The sequence below is a fragment of the Bos mutus genome, chromosome 13 (assembly GCF_027580195.1).
Source record: "Bos mutus isolate GX-2022 chromosome 13, NWIPB_WYAK_1.1, whole genome shotgun sequence".
NCBI classification, from domain to species: Eukaryota; Metazoa; Chordata; class Mammalia; order Artiodactyla; family Bovidae; genus Bos; species Bos mutus.
This window is the reverse complement of record NC_091629.1, coordinates 39,185,419-39,206,027: the sequence shown is the minus strand read 5'-3', so window position 1 is coordinate 39,206,027 and position 20,609 is coordinate 39,185,419. Positions and strand designations below refer to the sequence as shown.

The 20,609-nt window shown below is 53.5% G+C and overlaps 2 long non-coding RNA genes across 3 annotated transcripts; both read left to right on the top strand.

The window, feature by feature from the left end:
* Positions 1–1,951: 1,951 nt before the first annotated feature.
* Positions 1,952–14,222, top strand: LOC138990436 (uncharacterized). Of its 2 annotated transcripts, XR_011466541.1 has the most exons (4): positions 1,952–4,746; positions 8,387–9,481; positions 11,357–11,757; positions 13,732–14,222. It is a non-coding gene; the product is annotated as an uncharacterized lncRNA (long non-coding RNA). The 2 variants fall into 2 exon arrangements; XR_011466540.1 differs by lacking the exon at positions 8,387–9,481 and having other exon boundaries at positions 13,732–14,217.
* Positions 14,223–14,693: 471 nt separating this feature from the next.
* On the top strand, positions 14,694–19,591 carry LOC138990530 (uncharacterized). The gene is made up of 3 exons (XR_011466667.1): positions 14,694–15,027; positions 18,641–18,856; positions 19,386–19,591. It is a non-coding gene; the product is annotated as an uncharacterized lncRNA (long non-coding RNA).
* The last annotated feature ends 1,018 nt before the right edge of the window (positions 19,592–20,609 follow it).

Sequence of the window (20,609 nt, the reverse complement as noted above, 5' to 3'; positions counted from 1 at the left end):
CGGCAACATTACAGTCATCGGCTGCAAGGATGCTAAACATAAAACGCTTGCTTTCCGGGAAAACTGCTGACGCGCGGGGCTCTCTGGCAGAGAGAGAGCTTGAGGGAGCCGGGCCTCCCGGATCTGCTTGACACGTGATGGCTTAGACCGTGATCAATTTTCAATCCCTGGAATGAAAATAGTCTTGATTTATGAAATTCCACAAGTTGATTCTTCCCTATGTCACCCGGCATTAGAAACAATGGCGTTCTCCCAGGCAGGCCTGTCGGGCACAAGGGTGACCTCAGACAGGTCCATCTGAGACCCACCCAGCACCAACTGTGCCCCGTGCCTCGCACCTCCAGACATAGCAGAAGCAACTCAAGTGTTCACATCTCCCAAGGAGCCCAACCATACCCACACAGGCTGTATCTGCAGGACCCTGTTCCTATGTTTCCATGGCTTTCACAGGCTCCCCTCTCTGAGACCTTGTTTGCACTTGCTGGGGTCAGCAGTGGTTCTGAAACTGACCCTGACCTCAGGGGTCACCACCCAGAAGATGAAAGATGATGAATTAACGGAAGACAACCCTTTCCAAGTCCACCCACCAGGAAAACTTTGTATTCATGGGGGTTGATGAAGATCTATCAACTTCAGCCCATTTAAAAACCATATAATTATATTCTGTCTGCAATTTCTGGTCACTAATGCAAGACCCTCAGCTAATTATGTAAGTAAAGTACTTGAAGCATCGTTTAGAAGCCTTGAGTCACCACATACCCCAGTCTGCCAGACAGATAAAGTAGTGGGCACACAGATGAATCATTTTATTATTCTGGGATGATGAAACAAGCACCACTGAGGAAAAGACTGATGTATTTGACCTTGTGAAAATTTAAAATGCCTGTATGGTTAGAGATACCATAAACCAAAATTAAAAGCAAATGGCAAACCAAGAATAAGTGTTTCAATCCATGTTACAGATGGACAGTCAACAGTGTTCTGAAAATGTAGCTGAAGTATTGGAGCACTGGCACATCCACAGAAAATGGGCAGAAGACTTGAACAGGCATTTCACCAACTACACCGAGAAACTCACGTCAAATGCCTGACTTTGCCCGAATCAAAGATACACAGTGAAAGAGCCAATGACATTCAATTCATCTTCTGCCAAACTGGCAAATGATGATTTACATTGTCAAGCCAATTCTGGCCAAAGGACAGAGAAAAGGCATTCTTATGCTCTGCCAGACTGGTTCCAAATAGGAAAAGGAGTACGTCAAGGCTGTATATTGTCACCCTGCTTATTTAACTTACATGCAGAGTACACCATGGGAAATGCTGGGCTGGGAGAAGAACAAGCTGGAATCAAGATTGCTGGGAGAAATATCAATAACCTCAGATATGCAGATGACACCACCCTTATGGCAGAAAGTGAAGAGGAACTCAAAAGCCTCTTGATGAAAGCGAAAGTGGAGAGTGAAAAAGTTGGCTTAAAGCTCCACATTCAGAAAACGAAGATCATGGCATCCGGTCCCATCACTTCATGGGAGATAGATGGGGAAACAGTGGAAACAGTGTCAGACTTTATTTTTGGGGGCTCCAAAATCACTGCAGGTGGTGACTGCAGCCATGAAATTAAAAGACGCTTACTCCTTGGAAGGAAAGTTATGACCAACCTAGACAGCATATTAAAAAGCAGAGACATTACTTTGCCAACAAAGGTCTGTCTAGTCAAGGCTATGGTTTTTCCAGTGGTCATGTATGGATGTGAGAGTTGGACTGTGAAGAAAACTGAGCACCAAAGAATTGATGGTTTTGAACTGTGGTGTTGGAGAGTCCCTTGAACTGCAAGGAGATCCAACCAGTCTATTCTAAAGGAGGTCAGCCCTTGGTGTTCATTGGAAGGACTGATGCTAAAGCTGAAACTCCAGTACTTTGGCCACCTCATGTGAAGAGTTGACTCATTGAAAAAGACCCTGATGCTGGGAGGGATTGGGGGCAGGAGGAGAAGGGGATGACAGAGGATGAGATGGCTGGATGGCATCACCGACTCGATAGACATGAGTTTGGGTAAACTCCAGGAGTTGGTGATGGACAGGGAGGCCTGGTGTGCTGTAATTCATGGGGTCGCTAAGAGTTGGACATGACTGAGTGACTGAACTGAACTGAACTGAACTGATGCTCTGCCAGGAGGAGTAGAAATGGGTGTGTCGTTTTTGAAAAGTGCAAAGACAGACCAAAATCCCAGTAAAATTCATGGAAATATGTCCGTAGGAAATAAGTTTCTGCCAGAAGATTTTCATGCAAGGATAGTCATCCTACATAATCCCCAAAGCTGGAAACAGTCCGTGTAAGTTAGGTAAATTATGGTGGAACAGGAGGTAGCCACCAAGAAAGCTGTAGAAGAATATTTACGGGCATGGAATGGTATCCATTGTACACTGTGAAGTGGAGTGAAGGGGCTGAGAAATCTGGGTGGCAACATGTGCGCACTGTCTTATAGGAAAGGAATGAGTAAATAAATAGATGGTCAAGGGCACCTTGACCCTGGTCACTGCTCTCAGGTGACCAAGCAACTGTCGGGAACTTTCTCACTACCAACCAGGAGAAATGACAAGACGATGGGTTTCCTAGCTCCACTGCTGACTAATCAGCTTTCCGTTCCCATCGATTTTGTTCTATAAATCACTTCCAATTGAATTATCTGGAATCATAATGCAAAGAGGCACGTACTTGAACGAGACCGGCAAACACAGACGAGGAAGACGGGCCCCTCCTCTCAACCGATTCAGTGAGTCGATTACTGTAATAACAGAAGAGGAAGCGGCAGGGCGGCCGGGGCAGGCCCACTGTCATAATATTTTCCTTGCAATTAAAACAGAATTTTTAAAAGGTAACGTGAGTGGTGGAGAGGAAAAATCAGTGCCTGCCTTTCAGAGGTGAATAAAGGCGGACCGTGGGAAACAGGACCTGCATTCCAGCTCTCCGCTCACCAGCAGTGGCAGCCGGGCAAGCTGCTTAACCTCAAGGCTTTATCTTGACCTGTAACATCGGGGTGGGGGGGATGAGCCTGTCTGCCCTGCAGAGAGGTTGTCACAGGGTTAGACTCCTCTTCGAAAGTATCTGGTAAGTGTGTGTGGCTATTGTCAGGTGTGTTAAGGTACGTCAGGTATTTAAGCATGACACAACTCCTTTCCACTGGAATTTTGCTTGGCTAAACTTACAGAAATCCAGTTAAGGCTCACGCATACCCTGAACCCATCAGCTCTGCACAGACTGCCCAGGCAGTACCATTCACGACAGCCCCAAGCTGGAGACAGCCCAGTGTCTATGTGCCATTTTAAAAAGATATTTTTATTTATATATTTGGCTGCTCTGGATCCTAGTTGCGGCATGCAGGACCTTAGCTGTGGCATGTGGGATCTAGTCCCCGACCAGCGATCAAACCTGGGTGGCGTGCCCTGGGACCTCTGAGTCCCGGTCACTGGATCACCAGGGAAGTCACTCTAAGTGCTGTTTATTGGATAAACTGTTGCATGTTCGTACAATGGCACACAACACAACAACACAAAGAAAGAGGCTACCACTGAATGAGACAACCAGGATGAGTCTTGCAAATATAATCTACATGAAAGAAGCCAGCCACACACACTGAATGACTCCACTGAAGTAAAAGACAGGAAGCTAGAAAAGAGGACACAGCCTCTCAAGAAAGTGAGCCTAGAATTGTTGTCTGACCCAGCATCTCTGCCTCTGGGTATTTACCGGAAGGAATAAAGGTAGGATCTTGAGGAGATGTTCACAGAGTTCTTCATAACAGCATCACCAAAAGGCAGAAACAACCCAGGGCCAGTGGCACCCTCTGCTTTCTGTTTAGGGGGACGTCGAGCCCAGGCCTGGAGGAGCCGAGGCCTTGATGATTTGAGGCAAGGCTCAGATCGGCTCACTCGGCAGCTGAGTCCAGAGGACATGGTCAAGGACACCCCCTCCCAAGATGATCCGAGGGGACACCTGAGGCCTCAGGTGCCCGGATACACAGGGATGGGAGAAGCAAGCCTGCTGGGGGATCCTGTAACTTCCTTTTCTGCTGTAACGAAGACGGGGACTACCAGGCATGGAAGAACCACACCTGCCTGGACACACAGCCAAGAGCGAGAATCTGGCTCAGAGGCAGTGCTCCTAAAGTCACCAGCAAGGTCACCTTCCTCCATGAAGCTGATTCACTCCCCTCCCTCCTGGGAAAGCTGAGTCCCTCACGCACCCAAGGTTCTCACTCAGCAGGACCGGCAGCCGGCCAGACGTCCCTCCCCTCCTGCCTGCAGACACTGGCAAAGATACCCGCTGTCCTGTGGCTGCTGGAGTTGGGGTAGCTGGGCAGACCCAGGGCCCGGGGGCCCAGGGCTGCTGATGTGCTCTGAGCTCAGAGCATGGAGGAGCCAGTTCCTGTCCCTCCTGTCTACCTGTTCCTTCCGCGTGGAGCCCTTCCTCCAAGGGCAGGTTTCTTGCACAGCCGCAGCTTTTTAGGGGCCCAAAAGGGCAGGAGAGGGTGGTGACCGGGCACCTCTGCCAGCCTGCCTGTGTTCCTGGTGGCTCCAAGGTCCCGAAGCAGCCGGCTGACTTATCACCTTCTGGGCGTCATCACCTTCTCAGACATGCATCCCAGGGAGGCGCTGCCCAAGGGTTCTATCAAAACACAGAGGAAGAACAAGTAGGAAACACAGGTGAGGGGTGGAGACCATGGCGGCATCCAGCTCTGTGTGACCGGTAAGCAGCCACCCTCCGTGCCCACAGGGTTTTCACTGCACCTGCTGCCCAAGGGAGGTGCCAGGAGAGTGGGTGTCAGACCGCCCTGCTTCACATCTGTCTTCTAGTGCTGTTGCTCACCCACAACGGCTGGAGAAGGCTGCCACCACCTCCCAGCTTTCACAAGGCGGGAGGGCCTCAGGGGACACGGGACAGCGTCGCTGGGACAAAGCCACAGCCAGCTCGGCAGACCCAGGGCTGGAGGACCCATGTCCCATCAGGGACCCCTCACTGTGGCCCAGCTCTAGAGGGTTCCACAGCCCCACCCTGCTCACCACTGGGCTCCCTGCTTCTCATCTCAGGCTGGCTGTGCTGGCTTTCTCAGTTCTGGCCCTGACCAGAACACCATGAACACAGAACTCTGGGTGTGCAGGTTCCCTACTGGTGCCCAGTGGATCAGGCTGCCATGTACCTCCCCCGACACACACATTCACCACCAGGGCCACCAGACTCCTACCCCTACCTGGGTCAATCTCACCACCAGCCCCACAGCCACCCAGGAGCCCAAGAGTTTGGTGGGCCAGGCTCAGGTCGACTCCCCACTGGCCCTGCTGTGGGCCTCCAGCCCACTGTCCCCTGGCCTGCCTGGAGAACTCATGGCCCCTCAAAGACTGGAGAGCTTCCCAAAGAAAGAGTCACTACCTGTCAGATGTCTCCACTGCAGCTGCTGATGGCAGGTATCCACCACGTGACATCCACTTCCTGAGCATGGGGTGGGGTGGAGGCTGAATGAGTCTGGGACACGGTACCCCAGGAGGTGACTTTGATGGAAGGGTGAGGAGGCCACTGCCCGTGAGCAGTTAGTAACCAGCAAAGCAGAGCTCTCTCTGGAAATGCCCATTGCTGGAAACACCCCAGGAGAAGTCTGCTGCCTTGCAGGGGGATCATTTGTCACCCAGATTGGCCCTCCTGCCTAAGCCCTCCAGGACCCGCCTCCTCTGACAGGTGGTGAGTGGGGTCCAGGACACCCCCCAGGCCCCAAGAGCCTCTGCATGGTCCAGCCAACGGCAAGAGGGAGAGGAAGCTCCTGGTTGGAACACCCTTCTGGGAGCCCAGGGCAGGGCCTTGTTTCTGGGTGGAGACCAGCCTCTCCCCTGGGCCCTAGCTGGTAAGCTGAGCCCCCTCTGCAAAGGAGGGGTCAGTGGGACATCCACTATGCCCACTGTGCTGGGGACTGAGGCCCAGACTGACCCCTCTGTGGCAGAGACCATGGGCTTCACACCACTGTGTAGTCAGCACTGTGTCCAGCACCACACCCACCTCATGTAGATGCACACACAAACACAGAGACACAGACACACACATAGATGTAGACACACACACACACAGAGACACACAAACATAGACATACACATAGACATAGACACACACACACAGACATACACAGATGTACAGACAACCGTAAACACACACAGACACATATAGATACACACACAGAGACACAGACACGTAGATACAGACACACACACAGTTACACATAGACACACACACAGAGACACGCATAGACACTCAGAGACGCATATAGATACACACACAGACACACACACACACATAAATACACACACAGATACACACACAGACACACAGAGACACACACACAGAGACACAGAGACACACACACAGAGACACACAAAGACACACAGAGACATATAGACACACACAGAGCCATGCATAGACGCACACATAGACACACACACATAGACACACACACACACACAGACATACACAGTGCACACTCTTCTGCCACCCAGAGACTCACAGCCTCCAGCATCACTCACCACTAGGTGGCCCATTAAACCTTCAGGTTTTGTTTGTTAAACTCGTGCATCTAGATTATTACATGAAACAGTTAAAATTAATTTTAATAAATCTTTGATTTACCCTGAAATAGCCCCCAAATTATCATTTCAACATATAATCAACATCAGGGGTTATTAATGAAGTATTTTACTTTCCTTTTTTTCTGCTGAGTCTTCAAAGTTCCCAGATGTTTTATGCTTACAGTGCATCTAAGTTCAGAACCTAAATCCTTACCAGAAATCATTGCTTATACTTAAATTTCATAAGATCTATAGTCAAAAAGGACACTCATTTACCTCAGTTGTTTTAAACATACTTAAAAGCTTTCAAAAACTGCACAAGTATCAGTTTAAATTTTTAAAGGTAACAAAATCAGCTTAATGTGCTAGGTGGCTGGGACTGGGTATCAGAGGCAGTGTCTCCAGCCCCCACCTTCAGGTAGCCCACCTGGGTTAACAGCCGTGAGATGAATGACGTTACCGGTGTTCTAAAGGACAAGCAAGGTGGGGCGGGAGCAGATGCATGCCCTGCCGGCATAGAACCAAGAGCAGAAAAGTCTCAGTTACCAGGCACTAGCTGGGTGACCTGGGGGGCCAACCCCACCCCTGCAGAGAGATGCCAGCTCAGATCCCAGGCCAAGGGATTGAAAGCCCTTGGAGCAGGCACAAAGAGGAGAAAGGACAGCAAGGGGACCTGGGGAGGGAGGGTGCCTGAGTAGCAGCTGAGATGCTGGTTTGTGGGCGGAGAGTGGTCCCTAACAATACCTTCATCCTAACCCTAAATCTGTGAACCTTGCTTGGCAAAGGGGTATGAGCTGTGAGATGGGAGATGAGCCTGGTAGTCTCTGGGGTTGAGAGCAGTGAGGCTGGAGGCTCAGAGCCAGAGGAGACGTGCGATGGAAGCAGAGGTGGGAGCAATGTGGGGAAAGGGCCATGAACCGTGGGACGTGGCGCATCTGAAAGCCAGAACAGGAAAAAGCCTCCGGGAGGAGCTCCATCCTGCAGACACCAGAGGCAAGGAGGCCAGGACTCTGGCCCCAGAGCTGCAAGGTGCTGGCCATGTGCTACTCTCGGTCAGCTCAGGGACATGTCACGGTAGCCAAGACTCGCCACCTCCCTGGGAGGAGCTGGGTGCTGCCAGCACCATGAGGTTGCCAGAAGCCATGGCTGCTTTAGAAGGTTTGATCCATGCTTCTTAAATATTAGTGCATGATGGGACAGTGACCCCAAGGCCACACGCTTCTGGGCAGCTTGTAGTCTTGTCCCCTGAGCTCTCCTACAGCCCCACTTACTGCCCCACTGCACATATGGACAGACTGAGGCCCATGGCGCAGCCCACGTGCCAGCCTCGTGGGCATGGACCACGGAGAAGCCCAGATGGGGCAATATTGTAACGTGCCTAGGGTTAGGGTCAGGCTGGTCAGGTCTGTCCTTGGTTCCCTGGACGGACCTACTGTGCTGTGTAAAACTTCCCAAGGCTTCCCCCCTGGAGCATTTAGGAGTTTCCGTGGGATGATGGGGCTCACCTCTGTGTACTGGAGTGACACCCACTCATGGGGACAGATGTCGCAGTCAGAGACAGAGGGAGCTGAGACAAGGAGCCACGTTTCCTCTTCGACCAGAGAAGAGGAAGAGGGTGGCATGAATATTCAGATCAGTGATGTCTATGAACCTGAATAGCATCACTTGTGCCAGCAGGGCGGTGCAGGGAGGCACTCAGAGAGATCTGTACCTGACCCCACCCTGGGGGACTTCCAGCCTTACACAAGCTGGTTGGTTTTTTTTTTTTTTTTGTTCTAAAGATTTAATTGCTACTGTGGAAAATTCTGAAAGAGACGGGAATACCAGACCACCTGACCTGCCTCTTGAGAAACCTATATGCAGGTCAGGAAGCAACAGTTAGAACTGGACATGGAACAACAGACTGGTTCCAAATAGGAAAAGGAGTACGTCAAGGCTGTATATTGTCACCCTGCTTATTTAACTTACATGCAGAGTACACCATGGGAAACACTGGGCTGGAGGAAGCACAAGCTGGAATCAAGATTGCCGGGAGAAATATCAATAACCTCAGATATGCAGATGACACCACCCTTATGGCAGAAAGTGAAGAGGAACTAAAAAGCCTCTTGATGAAAGTGAAAGCGGAGAGTGAAAAAGTTGGCTTAAAGCTCCACATTCAGAAAACGAAGATCATGGCATCCTGTCCCATCACTCATGGGAAATAGATGGGGAAACAGTGGAAACAGTGTCAGACTTTGTTTTTTTGGGGGCTCCAAAATCACTGCAGATGGTGACTGCAGCCATGAAATTAAAAGACGCTTACTCCTTGGAAGGAAAGTTATGACCAACCTAGATAGCATATTAAAAAGCAGAGACATTACTTTGCCAACAAAGGTCCGTCTAGTCAAGGCTATGGTTTTTCCTGTGGTCATGTATGGATGTGAGAGTTGGACTATGAAGAAAGCTGAGCACCGAAGAATTGATGCTTTTGAATTGTGGTGTTGGAGAAGACTCTTGAGAGTCCCTTGGACTGCAAGGAGATCCAACCAGTCTATTCTAAAGGAGATCAGCCCTGAGATTTCTTTGGAAGGAATGATGCTAAAGCTGAAGCTCCAGTACTTTGGCCACCTCATGTGAAGAGTTGACTCATTGGAAATGAGTCTGATGCTGGGAGGGATTGGGGGCAGGAGGAGAAGGGGTCGACAGAGGATGAGATGGCTGGATGGCATCACTGACTCAATGGACGTGAGTCTGGGTGAACTCCGGGAGTTGGTGATGGACAGGGAGGCCTGGCATGCTGCGATTCATGGGGTCGCAAAGAGTCGGACACGACTGAGCGACTGAACTGAACTGAACTGAACTGAACCCACTTTTGGTGTTTACCTGACTTCCAGGTGCTTTGAAAAGGAGCTTACCCTGGGAGGTGGGGGAGGGCCTGGCTCCTGTGCAACTCTCAGTCAGTCCGGGCAGTTGCAGGGCTTTGTGCTTTCTGGAAAGAGTCCATGTGCCTGAACTCACAGCTTCGCCCTGTACCCGTCACAGAGGGCCGAGCAGCTTCTCTGACACACTGGCTCATGTCCACAAGGACAGTCTGTGACACAGTGGTCCCACTGCCCGAGGGTCAGGAGAGGGTGCTATCAGAGGTTGCCGGGAGCCAGGCAGTCAGGAAATTTCTTTCTCAAACTGCCGCAGGGCAGAAACTTGCCTCCCTTTTTGGCCTGGTTATTTTCCAGAACTGAAACTTTCCTCTCAGGGGGCAGGAAGGACATGAAGCCACTGGCAGCTCAACCAGAAACATTTCCGACCGACCAGAAGTCACAACTGCCCAGAGTGGAGCCAGGACATGACTCAGCAGAACAAGGGGGTTGGGGGCAGGGCCGGAGGCAGCCTGGGGACCGCGGGGCACCCCCAGGTCTATGGAAGCTGGGAGGCCTGGCCACCCGCTACTTTTCAAACCATGTGCTCTCTGGCCACACTTTAGGGGCCCTGATGGGTACAGAACAGTATGGAGGAGGTGGTTCAGGTGAGCAAAGACCCAGGACAGGGCCAAAGGCAGGAGAGGGGCTGAGGAGGTCACTACTCCTGTTCCCATCTCCTGCTCCCATGGTGGGAGCATCTGGGAGTGACAGGAGGGTACGCCAGTGAAGGCTTCTCCCACTTGCCATGCGGGTGGACAGCTCTGTGTGCCTGAACTCTGCCCAGCTCCCCCTAGATGACCCCTGAACCAGACCCAAGCAGAAAGGAAGTCACGTGTCAGGCTGAGCCTGTGTCCGGGAATCCTGCTCTGCCCTCAGGGCATGGGGTAGGATGGGGGTGGAGGCCCTCCCGGAAAGTGATGTTCAGGTGGGCACCCTCAGGACTCAGCAGGTACAAGGTTCACCTGCCCCTCCTTCCCTGACCACCTGGGCCCCTGCACTGCCCCCTCCGAGGCCACTTGGGATGGAGCTCCCAGACCTTGGGTCTGCTGGTCATGGCAGCATAACCATGCTGACTGATGTACTTTTGACCTGAGCTCAGCCCCAGAAGTACTGGGAACAGACCCTCCCCACTTCTAGACAACTTCTGCAGTTCTGTATTTGGATATCTCTACGGGAAGTTCTTTGTTATTATCTAAGTAGTCACTATCCAAAAAGGGAAATGTCCATTCAAACCACACTTTGCCAGTTTTACCAGAAAGACCAGATAAAGCCGGAAATTGCATGAAAGGATGGAGCGAGGCTTCCCTCAAGACAGAGGAAGTGGGCATCACACCCTCCAGTGTTCAGAGGGGCCATACTGTTCCCACTCTCAAGTGTCAGCAAGGGACGAGTGGGGATGACACAGACTGTGTCCCCAAGTCCCCCAGTCCCTGTGGCCACCGGGAGTTGCAGGTTGGCCTGAACAGAAGCCGAAGCCAATCAACTCCACGCAGGTCAGCGGAGCCCTGGGTGTGCTCCCAGAATCCATTGTGGGGAGGCCCCCCTTTCACTTTACTCCCCAGAAGTGAGGGTGAAGAAAATGTAAATGCAAATCCCCATTTCACAAGCTCAGTTATCATAATAAACCATCTCCCTCCCTGGTGGCTCAGATGGTAAAGAATCTGCCTGCAATACAGGAGACCCAGGTTCGATCCCTGGGTCGGGAAGATCCCCTGAAGAAGGGAATGGCAACCCACTCCAGTACTCTTGCCTGGAGAATCCCCTGGACAGAGGAGTCTGGTGGGCTACAGTCCGTGGGGTTGCAAAGAATCAGACATAACTGTGCAATTAACACTTTTTTTCCACATCCAGGCAACTGCCTATGAGGTAGAAGAGAAGCTGAGAAAGTGCCTTAAGAGGGGGACCCTCAGCCTGGGGTCACTGTCTGGGGTGGACACTGCGAGCTCGTGCAGGGGCAGCAGCTGGGACCCGAGAGCGAGCACTCTCCTTGACCGTCACCCTAGGAAGAACTCTGCTCCACGGGCCCGCAGGCTGAAATTTCCACTGTTTTCCATCCTTCGGTTATTATGTTGCCCTGAACAAGACAGAACACGTAGGACAGGGAAAAGCCCTCCCCGAGGCCGCCTTCCTGCCCTGTAGGACCGCAGCTGCCGGGATCCATTTCCTGCTTGGGAGAGCAGTGCCAAGGACAGGAGTGGGGCCGGCTGCCCATAGGCTGGCCCAAAGCCCACCCAGGGTCAGAAGACAGACAGGTGGGTCTCCATGACATGGGAGCAACCTCACCTGCAGGAGGTGGTGGAGCTTCACTGGAAGTACCTAGCTGCCCCCTGGGCTGGGTCCCCACAGCCCACACTTCATACCCCCAGGGCTTTGCACAGTGAGGCAGTTCATGTGCCAGGGTGGGGGCTGGGGCCGGGCTGGGGGGGCATGGGTACAGCTCAGAGCTGGGCCCAGGGTGTGGGATGAGGAGCCCAGGGGAGGATGGGATGGCAGGTGACTCAGTGAGCAGTAAGCGGCCCTGCTCCCTACAGCCTGGTCTTTTCTGGGTGCCCTCCTCTCCTTGCTCAAGTCAGCTCGGGGCCCACTGAGGCCTCAGACCAGGGGCAGGGTTCTCTGGATAGAAGGACACGTAGGGAGAGGTCAGAGGCCTTCACGTGGGGTTCTCGATGCCCCCTCCTCCTCTGTGCCCCTCTCTTCTGTTGGCAGCTCCCTCCCAGGCCCCTCCCAGCTGAGGGGGCCCAGGGGGCCCAGGCCCCACATACGTGCCACCTAATTTCCACAAATGAGGGCCCATTTCTCGCATTCAGGCCTCACTGTTTCTGAAACCCAGAGCAATACCAACACCACCATTGACCACATATCACTCACCACAGTTTGCCAGAGCCGGGGGGAGTCTGCTTAGGAGTGAGACCCAGAAGGCAAGGACACCCCCAGACAGTGCTCCTGTCACTGTAAGCAGAGCCTGGACAGAAGGCAATTAACACCTCCCAGGCCATGTAGAAGCATAATTAATGAAGGTTATGAGGAAAATATTTATTGAACACTTGGTTTTTTCCATTTCCCTGATTTGAGACAACCGGCTATGAGTCACTTGTCATCCGTATTTGAGTTAATCAGACTGGGCAGCCCCCACCTCGCTCAGCCAACTGTGGAGCCTGCCCTCTGGGGCCCTGGCCTGCACAGCTGTCGCACACCGGCTCCATCCCATGGACAGGCACAGTTGTCTATGCTTCACCCACTGGTGAGCACTCGGTTGCTTCCATCTCTTGCAGTTGTGAACAGTGCTGCTGTGAATGTGAGTGTACAAATATCTTCTCCAACCTCTGCTTTCAGTTCTCTTGGGGATAATATCCCCAGGAGAATTGCAGGATCATATGGTAATTCTGTTTTAAGAGGTTTTTTTTGCACAATTGCCAGCCTGTTTTTCACAGCTGCACCATTTTACATTCCCACCAGTGATGCATGCCCTCGGACTTTTTGAAAAGCCCCCGGAGGGTAGAGAAGGAGGCGGGTGTGCTCTTGAGAAAAGCTGACATGAATTCCCTGGAAATGCTGTCCTGGGGCCTCCCCCTGCAGCCCCGACCCACACGGGAGCCTGGGTCCCAAGTTGCTTGCAAACACGCAAGGGACAGGAGCAGGAAACAGTCTGAACCAAGTTCACAGCTGGTGGTGGGGGTGGGGGGCTTCCAGGGGCAGAGAATGGCTTGGCCTAGTGGTGGGGGAGGAGGGCTGACTCAGGGCTGCATCCTCAGAGCAGCCTAGGCACCCTCAGCCCAGCACAGGGGAGCAGCCAGAAAAAGGGTCCTTCCAGAGCAAAGGAGGGATGGGGAGGCAGGGGAGACGGGCTGTGGGTGTGAGGACCAAGGGCTGGAAGGAGCCCAGCTCCTGCCTCAGTGGGTGGTGTGTGGACTGACTGTGCCCACAGCTGGACCTCGCCTGTGACTGAGGCCTGCATGGGAGGAGCTGGGGCCATCCAGGGAGCTGGCACTGCCTTGGGGAGACACCCCCACCTCGAAAACATGGTGTCCGGGGCCTGGGCGGAGCCCTCCTGCACTGACTCCTTTCCCCTGTGGCTTCCTGAGTGCTGAGCTGGAGGTGCCTGGGCCCCCTCTGAGGACCCAGCACTCCCAGTAGATGAGGGTGGGGGTGTCTAGGAAGTCAGCACCCCTTGCCCCCACCACCCAGGGCTGACAGTGGGTGTCCTTCCCTACCTTTTGCTAAAACAGGTGCTAGGCCGCAGCGGTGTAGCCAGCGGGTACCTCACTCTGCGGCATCTGGGCAGCATGGACGTTGTCTGGTGACGAGGACCTCGCTCCCCATGTGACACTGGAAGTGGCCGTCACCAGCCAGGACCGGAGAGACCATGGACGCAGGAACATACCACCATGCTCAAGCCAAGAGCGAATGGTTCTCTTTTAAAAATATCCTGTAACAGAGCTCCCTCGTGGTTCAATGGTTAAGAGTCCACGTTGCAAAGCAGAGGACGCTGGTTCAGTCCCTGGTCTGGGAAGATCCCACATGTGGCAGAGCAGCTAAGCCCGCGAGCCACAACTACTGAAGCCTGTGCGCCCTAAGAGCCAGTGCTCTGCAACAAGAGAAGCCACCGCTGAGAGGCCTGCGCACCACAACGAGAGAAGAGCCCACGCGAAGCAACAAAGACCCACCACAGCCAATAAATACATGTCTTAAACATCCTTTGATATTGTTATAATGTCAATCTTGCAATAAATAAAATTCCTGTGACAAACAGAGGAGGCAGAGGGAGCGATAGACACAGAGACCCAGAGAGCTGAGGCGGGAATAAAGCCTGGGGGGTAGGGGCAGAAAGTCAGTGAGGCTGGGGAGGGAGCAAAAGGAGTTGGGCCTCAGAAGGGACACGGGACATCCTGGCCCAGGGTCTGGGGTCCCTGGGAGCCCTGGCAGTTGGACGCTGGGAAGGACAGGGCAGGACAATGCACAGGGTGTAGACAGCGAGCAGAAGCGGCAGTGGATAATCTTGATGAAACGCAGGGGCCCGTGTGCACTGGTGCCCGGCACGGCCCCTGAGCTGGCACCTCACAAAGACACACCGGCCTGGCCCAGGGACCCATGGGGACAGCGGCAGAGATGACGGGCCAGGTGCAGAACAGGGAACAGGAAGAGAGAGTGACTCAAGAAATGGTTCTGAGAAGTGGGTGTGGGCAGAGGGGCTCAGCTGTCTCGAGCAGATTCACTGAGTGAGATGAGGACTCGGGGAGGGAGCAGGTGAGGGCCCCAGGAGGGGGTCCTGGGCCATGACCCTGTCTGGGGAACAATGGGAGAGGCCCACGAGGATGCCTCCCAGGACCACAGGGCTCGTGGGGAGAAGCTGGAGGAAGCCTGGTGGGGAAACGGGGTTGGAGCAGGGGGACAGAGGGAAGAAGCCCTGGTAGTGCCAGGGCCTGAGGCAGAGAGGTACGACAGAGGACACCCAGTGGTGAGGCCTTGTAGGGCGGGGGACGCGTTCCCCAGAGATGCTGCCAGAGGGGCCTCGCCGGAACCAGGTGAGTGGTTGGGGGCTGGGGGGCTGGATGGAGCTGAGGGCAGCAGGGGCAGTGTCGGGGAGGGGTCTGCACAGGAGGAGGATGGGGTGACCCAGCCACAGTCGCCGAGGTGTTCAGGTTCAGAGGTAACCTCATTAGCCCAGCCAGGAGCAGCTGGAAGGGTTAGGGGGGTTGAGAGGCGTGGCTGCAGAGGGGGGTCCGGCAGGCCTGGCCTCCACCTGAGCGGAGGGGGAGGCTGCAGCGGGGGAAGACAGGTGGGAGGCAGGGGTGCCTCTGCAGGCCTTGCTGAGCCTGGAGGAGACCCATAGGGCCCCCGGGGCCCCCAGAGCCACAAGTCGCCCCACTTCCTGCTGTGGATCAGGCCATCTGGGATCCAGAAATTGACCAGGCTCTTCGAATCCCCTGAGGGGCTCCGTGTTCCTGGGGTTTAATAGAACATTCAGGCCTCTCAGTGAGCCAGAAAATCGCATTTGTACCCTGGAAGGAGAAAACGTTCTCCTAGGTGGGAGAGGGCCAGCTCCTCTGCAGGGCATTGGCCACGGGCCACACAGCTGCCGAGGGTTGGACAGACCTCACCACTAAGGGGCTTTAGATGTCGTTCACTCTCCCTGAGAACTGACTTGAACCCGCCTGCCCACTGGATGGGCCGTTCAGATCTGAGCAAGTCGGTACAAGCCGAACAGGGTCCAGGTGGCTGCCAGGCTTCCTGGGCCCCACAGACGGCAGACACCTCCCCGGAAGGAAGCTCAGGACCAGGAGGCATCCCCCTTGTATGCCCAGGGCACTGTCTCCTGATTCCACACCCCCCAGTAGCCCTTTCAGTGGCCTCAGCCAGGCCCCAGGAGCTTGGAGAGGGCCGGGCTGGTCACTCTACCCCCAAGTGAGGCTCCTCAGGGACCCCACACACCTCAGGCAAACCCCAGAGTCCCATCTGGTTGCCAGGAGGATCACACTCACAGGTCCAAGGGTCTCCTCCCTGATGGCAGTCAGACCCTTCTCTCCTCCAGTGCACCTTGGCCCCTCCAAGGAGTCAGACCCCACCAGGGCCTGGCAGACCTGCTGTGGCATCCACAGCACCCGCCCGGCTCTCCACCTCCACCGGCAGACTCATCTGCCCCTGCTGTCCCAGAGCCACGGTTGGCCCTCCTTTCTGGCGGCTGCAGAGCCATGTCACGTCCTCTTCAAGGCCACAACCCACGGACTTGTCAGGACCCTGGAGGCAGTCCTCCCGGAGGGGGCGTCTCCCACCCAGCAACCCCCCAGCACCCTGAGAATGGCTGCAGGGCATTGGCTACTGCACTGTCTCAGCTCCATCGCTGAGCTGGAGCCCAGGGTGGTGGGCTTCTCAGGGGGTAATTGGTCTCTCATCTTCTGGTGATGGGAGGGGTGACTGTCAGGCCTTGGCACCTGTCAGTCAGATGCAGCAGGGCAATCTAGGATATCTGGCTGCAGCTGATCCTCTGATGGTTGGAAAGGTCCTAGATTGGGGAGGAAGATGTGTCAAGGGCTCAGGCCACTATTTGCCCTGGCTTGGCCAGTCCTGGTGACTCAGTGAGCAGTTGGCAGGAAGTGGCCATCTCTGGTCATGGTTCTGGGACTCTGATAAGACCATCCTGAGCAGAGAGGACACTGGGGGCCTTGTAACAGAACCCAGCAATACGTCAGCTTCCAGGGGTAAAGAAGAGGGAAGACAGGAGGTGTGGTTCTGGAGGACTTCCTGGAGGAGGTGAGATAGAGATTTGCATAGTCAACAAAGAAGGAAATTTAAAGAACATTAAAAGGGGAGAGGAATGGGGGTTGAGGAACAGCTCATGAGGCATTTGTGGAATAAGCAGTGGACACGATGGGTAGAGCCCTGGGAGGGTGAGGCAGTGGGCAGGCAGGACAGGGAGCCAAGAGCAGGCAGGACTGTGGGGGACACAGGACAAGGCCACTGGACAAGAGAAGGATAGGGAAGGAAAGGCACAGGGGAATCCAGAGGCTGAGAGCAGGATGACACATCCTGATCCACTGAAAAAGCAGAGGCTCCAGTCCCTTGGTGGCCTAACTCTGTCCCTCCATCCCTGGGCCATCGCTCCTTTTTGTTGGTGGTCATGAGTGGCAGGACATTTGCTCCCAGGAGGTAGAAGCTTGGCGGTGTAGATGCCAAGGGCAGGGTCTCACAGCACGGAGAGGTCCCAGCCCCTCAGTTTGCTGAGATTCTCAATCAGATGCAACAAGAAGAGAGGCTGCCAAGAGCAGTTAGTAACTGAATGTTTGCATTTCACGTCTTTAACACAAAACCTCCTCCGTGCAACATACTCTTCCTCGTCACCAGGCAGTTACAGGATTAAAGATTAACACCGGGTATTACAGGTGGGCGGGCTGGCATGCAAGCCAGGTGGGAGGCTTGGCGGGTTTCTCTCCACGTGTCAGTGGACCCTGCGGTGCAGGCATAGCTGTGGTTGAAGCTGACGTAATGACTCACCTGAAGCAAGGGCTTTCAAGAATGAGAGGTCTCTGCCAAGTGGACCTTCTGACCCCTCATCCACCCCCAGACTGGCAGGCAGGCACTGGGCAGGCCCGGGCGGCTCCCATGTCCTCCGCCTGTCAAGACATTTGCCTCTTTATGGAGGCGGATGCAGAAAGATCGCACACGTGGGTTCACAATGAAATTCAAATGGTTTTTACAGGCAGATGCCAGGCAGCCGAGGCCCGGGGTCTGGACAACACTGGGCTCTGCTGGCGCCGGGGGCCCGGCATGTCTCTTCCTGAGCTTCCAGCAGCCCCTGTGTCCTGGAGCTGCTGGCATGGAGGTGCCTTCTCCCCATTCTGCTGCCGGCCTTCCCTAGAACGGAGGGTGCCCGGGGTTTCCTCAGATGTCAGGGCTCAGAGGGACGGCAGGGAATCCAGACTCCATCTTCTTCTGCCCAAAACCTAATCTCTCACCCAGGTTCTCTAAGCTATATCCAGCTGGTGGCTTCTAAAGAGAACTGGACACCATGGCATCTGCCAGCCCAGATGCCTATCACCAGCAGAATAAGCCAGACCCAAGAAAATGCTTGTGAATAGGGATCTCTGTTCCCATCACCACTGCTAGAAGGGCCAAAGCACGTTCCTCCATGTGATTTATCTGCGCATTCATAAGCCTAGGGAGAGCCTCCCTGTCTGCCAGCATTTTGGGAGAATGCCCAGGACCTGTGCAAGGAAATCAGATTCTCTGGCAGCTGCTTTCAAAGGCCACAGATACTCTAAAAAAGACAGAGTTGGAACTGAAACTCTGACTTGGGAGAGTCACCTTGCTGGGGACTCACAAAGAGCGAGGAAGAGCAGGGGTGTTGTGGCCCCGAGTCAGCCCTTCTCAATTTGTCCATACCAGCCAGCAGGCATCTGCGCTGAGCTGGACAGCAGCCCAGCCCAGCAAGGCCGACATCTCAGTTCACATCAGAGGTCAGTAAAGCAGGGCGACTGGAACACAGAGATCCTGCCATGATGATGGCAGCTCACTTGGAGGGCCTGGGCATGCCCAGCAGGCGCTGAGCCCTGTTGAGGGGGACAGGAGGCTGACAAAGGGCCCCGGGAGAGGTCAGCAAGTGGCCACACAGACTCCAAAGCTGTCTGCTCTGTTCCAAAGGTGCTCTCCCTGCCTAAGCTGGAATAACAACTTTGAGGAGATAAAACACTTTTTACCATCCATGGACTCTTGCTACCAAAGATCCTTCCAGAGACCTGTGCCCTCCCCTCACCAAAGAAACTTAATCCCCATGAAGCTCTGCCTTTCAGGATGTTTGGACAACTCTGGGTTGACTCTTTTCCCCTGACCACATGATCGTCTTCATGGGTAAGCCAGGTACGCACTGTTGGCCCACACCTGAATCGCACTGAATAATAACCCTCGCCTGGACGCAACATCTAACAGATCACAACAGCTCATGCAGGCTTGCTCTGTCACACAGCCAACGCTCTTAACCTTCAGCAAAACTGTTTTTCATGCAACACAGTTAAATCAGCCCACTTTGTTTCAACATGTTCTCATCATTTCTGAGACATGGTGTCAGTTGTCACTAGATGGAAATGAACAACTTAGGAATCAAAAAGGAAGAACAGAAGACAGTTTTTAATGATTCAAATTATATTATGCAAAGTTCCCCCAAACACAAGTGACCACAAAACGCTCTACTAACGTAGGATTTTGTGTTCTGCAAATAAAATGTGCTAGCTGTGCCAGTTCATTTTTGGGTACCACGCCTAGTGTTCCCTTTTCCAGGCCAGAACCCCCGATGCCAAGACTCTTGGAGTGGGGAGGAGGGGCTTCCTGTTTGTCCATGAACCCATTCCATGACCCAGAGAAAATTTCTGTCTTTTTCTTCCGATCTTAGGAGGAGACACACTTCCCCGAAGTGAGATGTCCAGCTGAAGCCAGCTGAAGTCCATAGAGAGAGGCGAGTGTCCACACCAGCACCCCAATTTCAGTTCCTTGTCGAGGGGTGGTGCTCCAAACACAATGCCAGAGGACAATGATTGACCATAAAAATGTGAAAATCTATGCAGTTCCTAGAGCTGCCCAGATAGCAGTGGAACCTGGTTTGTGCTTTCTTTCACTTTGAATGACTTCCTCTGCAGACAAAGCCCCACCAGGACAGAACTTACCAAGTTCAGAAAGTTCCAGGGCATTCTACCAGGCTACCCTTATTCTCAAAAGTTGCTGGGCTCTGTGGGCAACCTTTTGGGCCTCCTCCAGCCCCTCCTAATTCTTCCAGGGGAAGATAGGGTCACCTGACCCCCCAGTGCTGGTGGCCAGGATCTGAGCTAGATCTTGGACCCCTTGACACCCCAGGCAGCTGCTGCCCTGTGGCAGGCTGCATGGCACAGGGTCCCAGGACAAGCAGGTGCTCCCAGGGCCTTTGGGGTGCCTGAGCTCAGGCTAACCTTGTCCTTCACCATCTCCCTGATTTCAATCAAACACATGTCCATTGAGTCAGTGAGGCCATCCAACCATCTCATCCTCTGTCATCCCCTTTTCCTCATGCTCTCAATCTTTCCTAGCATCAGGGTCTTTTCCAAAGAGTCAGCTCTGTGGCCCAAGTATTGGAACTTCAGTATCAGTCCTTCCAATGAATATTCAGGGTTGATTTCCTTAGGATTGACTGGTCTGATCTCCTTGCTGTCCAAGGAACTGTCGGGAGTCTTCTCCAGCACCACAGTTCGAAAGCATCAATTCTTCTTCACTCAGCCTTCTTCATGGTTCAAATCTCACATCCATACATGACTCCTGGCCATGATCTAATACCATTTTCTGTCTTTATCTATTTTTTTATGGTAACCTCTTCATGGTAATGACACATATTTATCTTTTTAAAAATAAATTCACTCTTTTAGTAAAATACATGTCTTGTTCAAAGAAAAAAAATGTGTAAATAATGGTTTCAAGGAATAAAATCTACAATGAAGTTTGGAAACACTGAATCTGATCCTGCCTCTGACATCTGAAAGGCTTTCATAGCATCCCCATCAGAACAGGGGCTAGTTCTGCTCACACACCTCCTGTGATGGGGAGCTCACTACATACAAAAGGCAGGCAGCCCTATTTAGCTTTCCAGGGC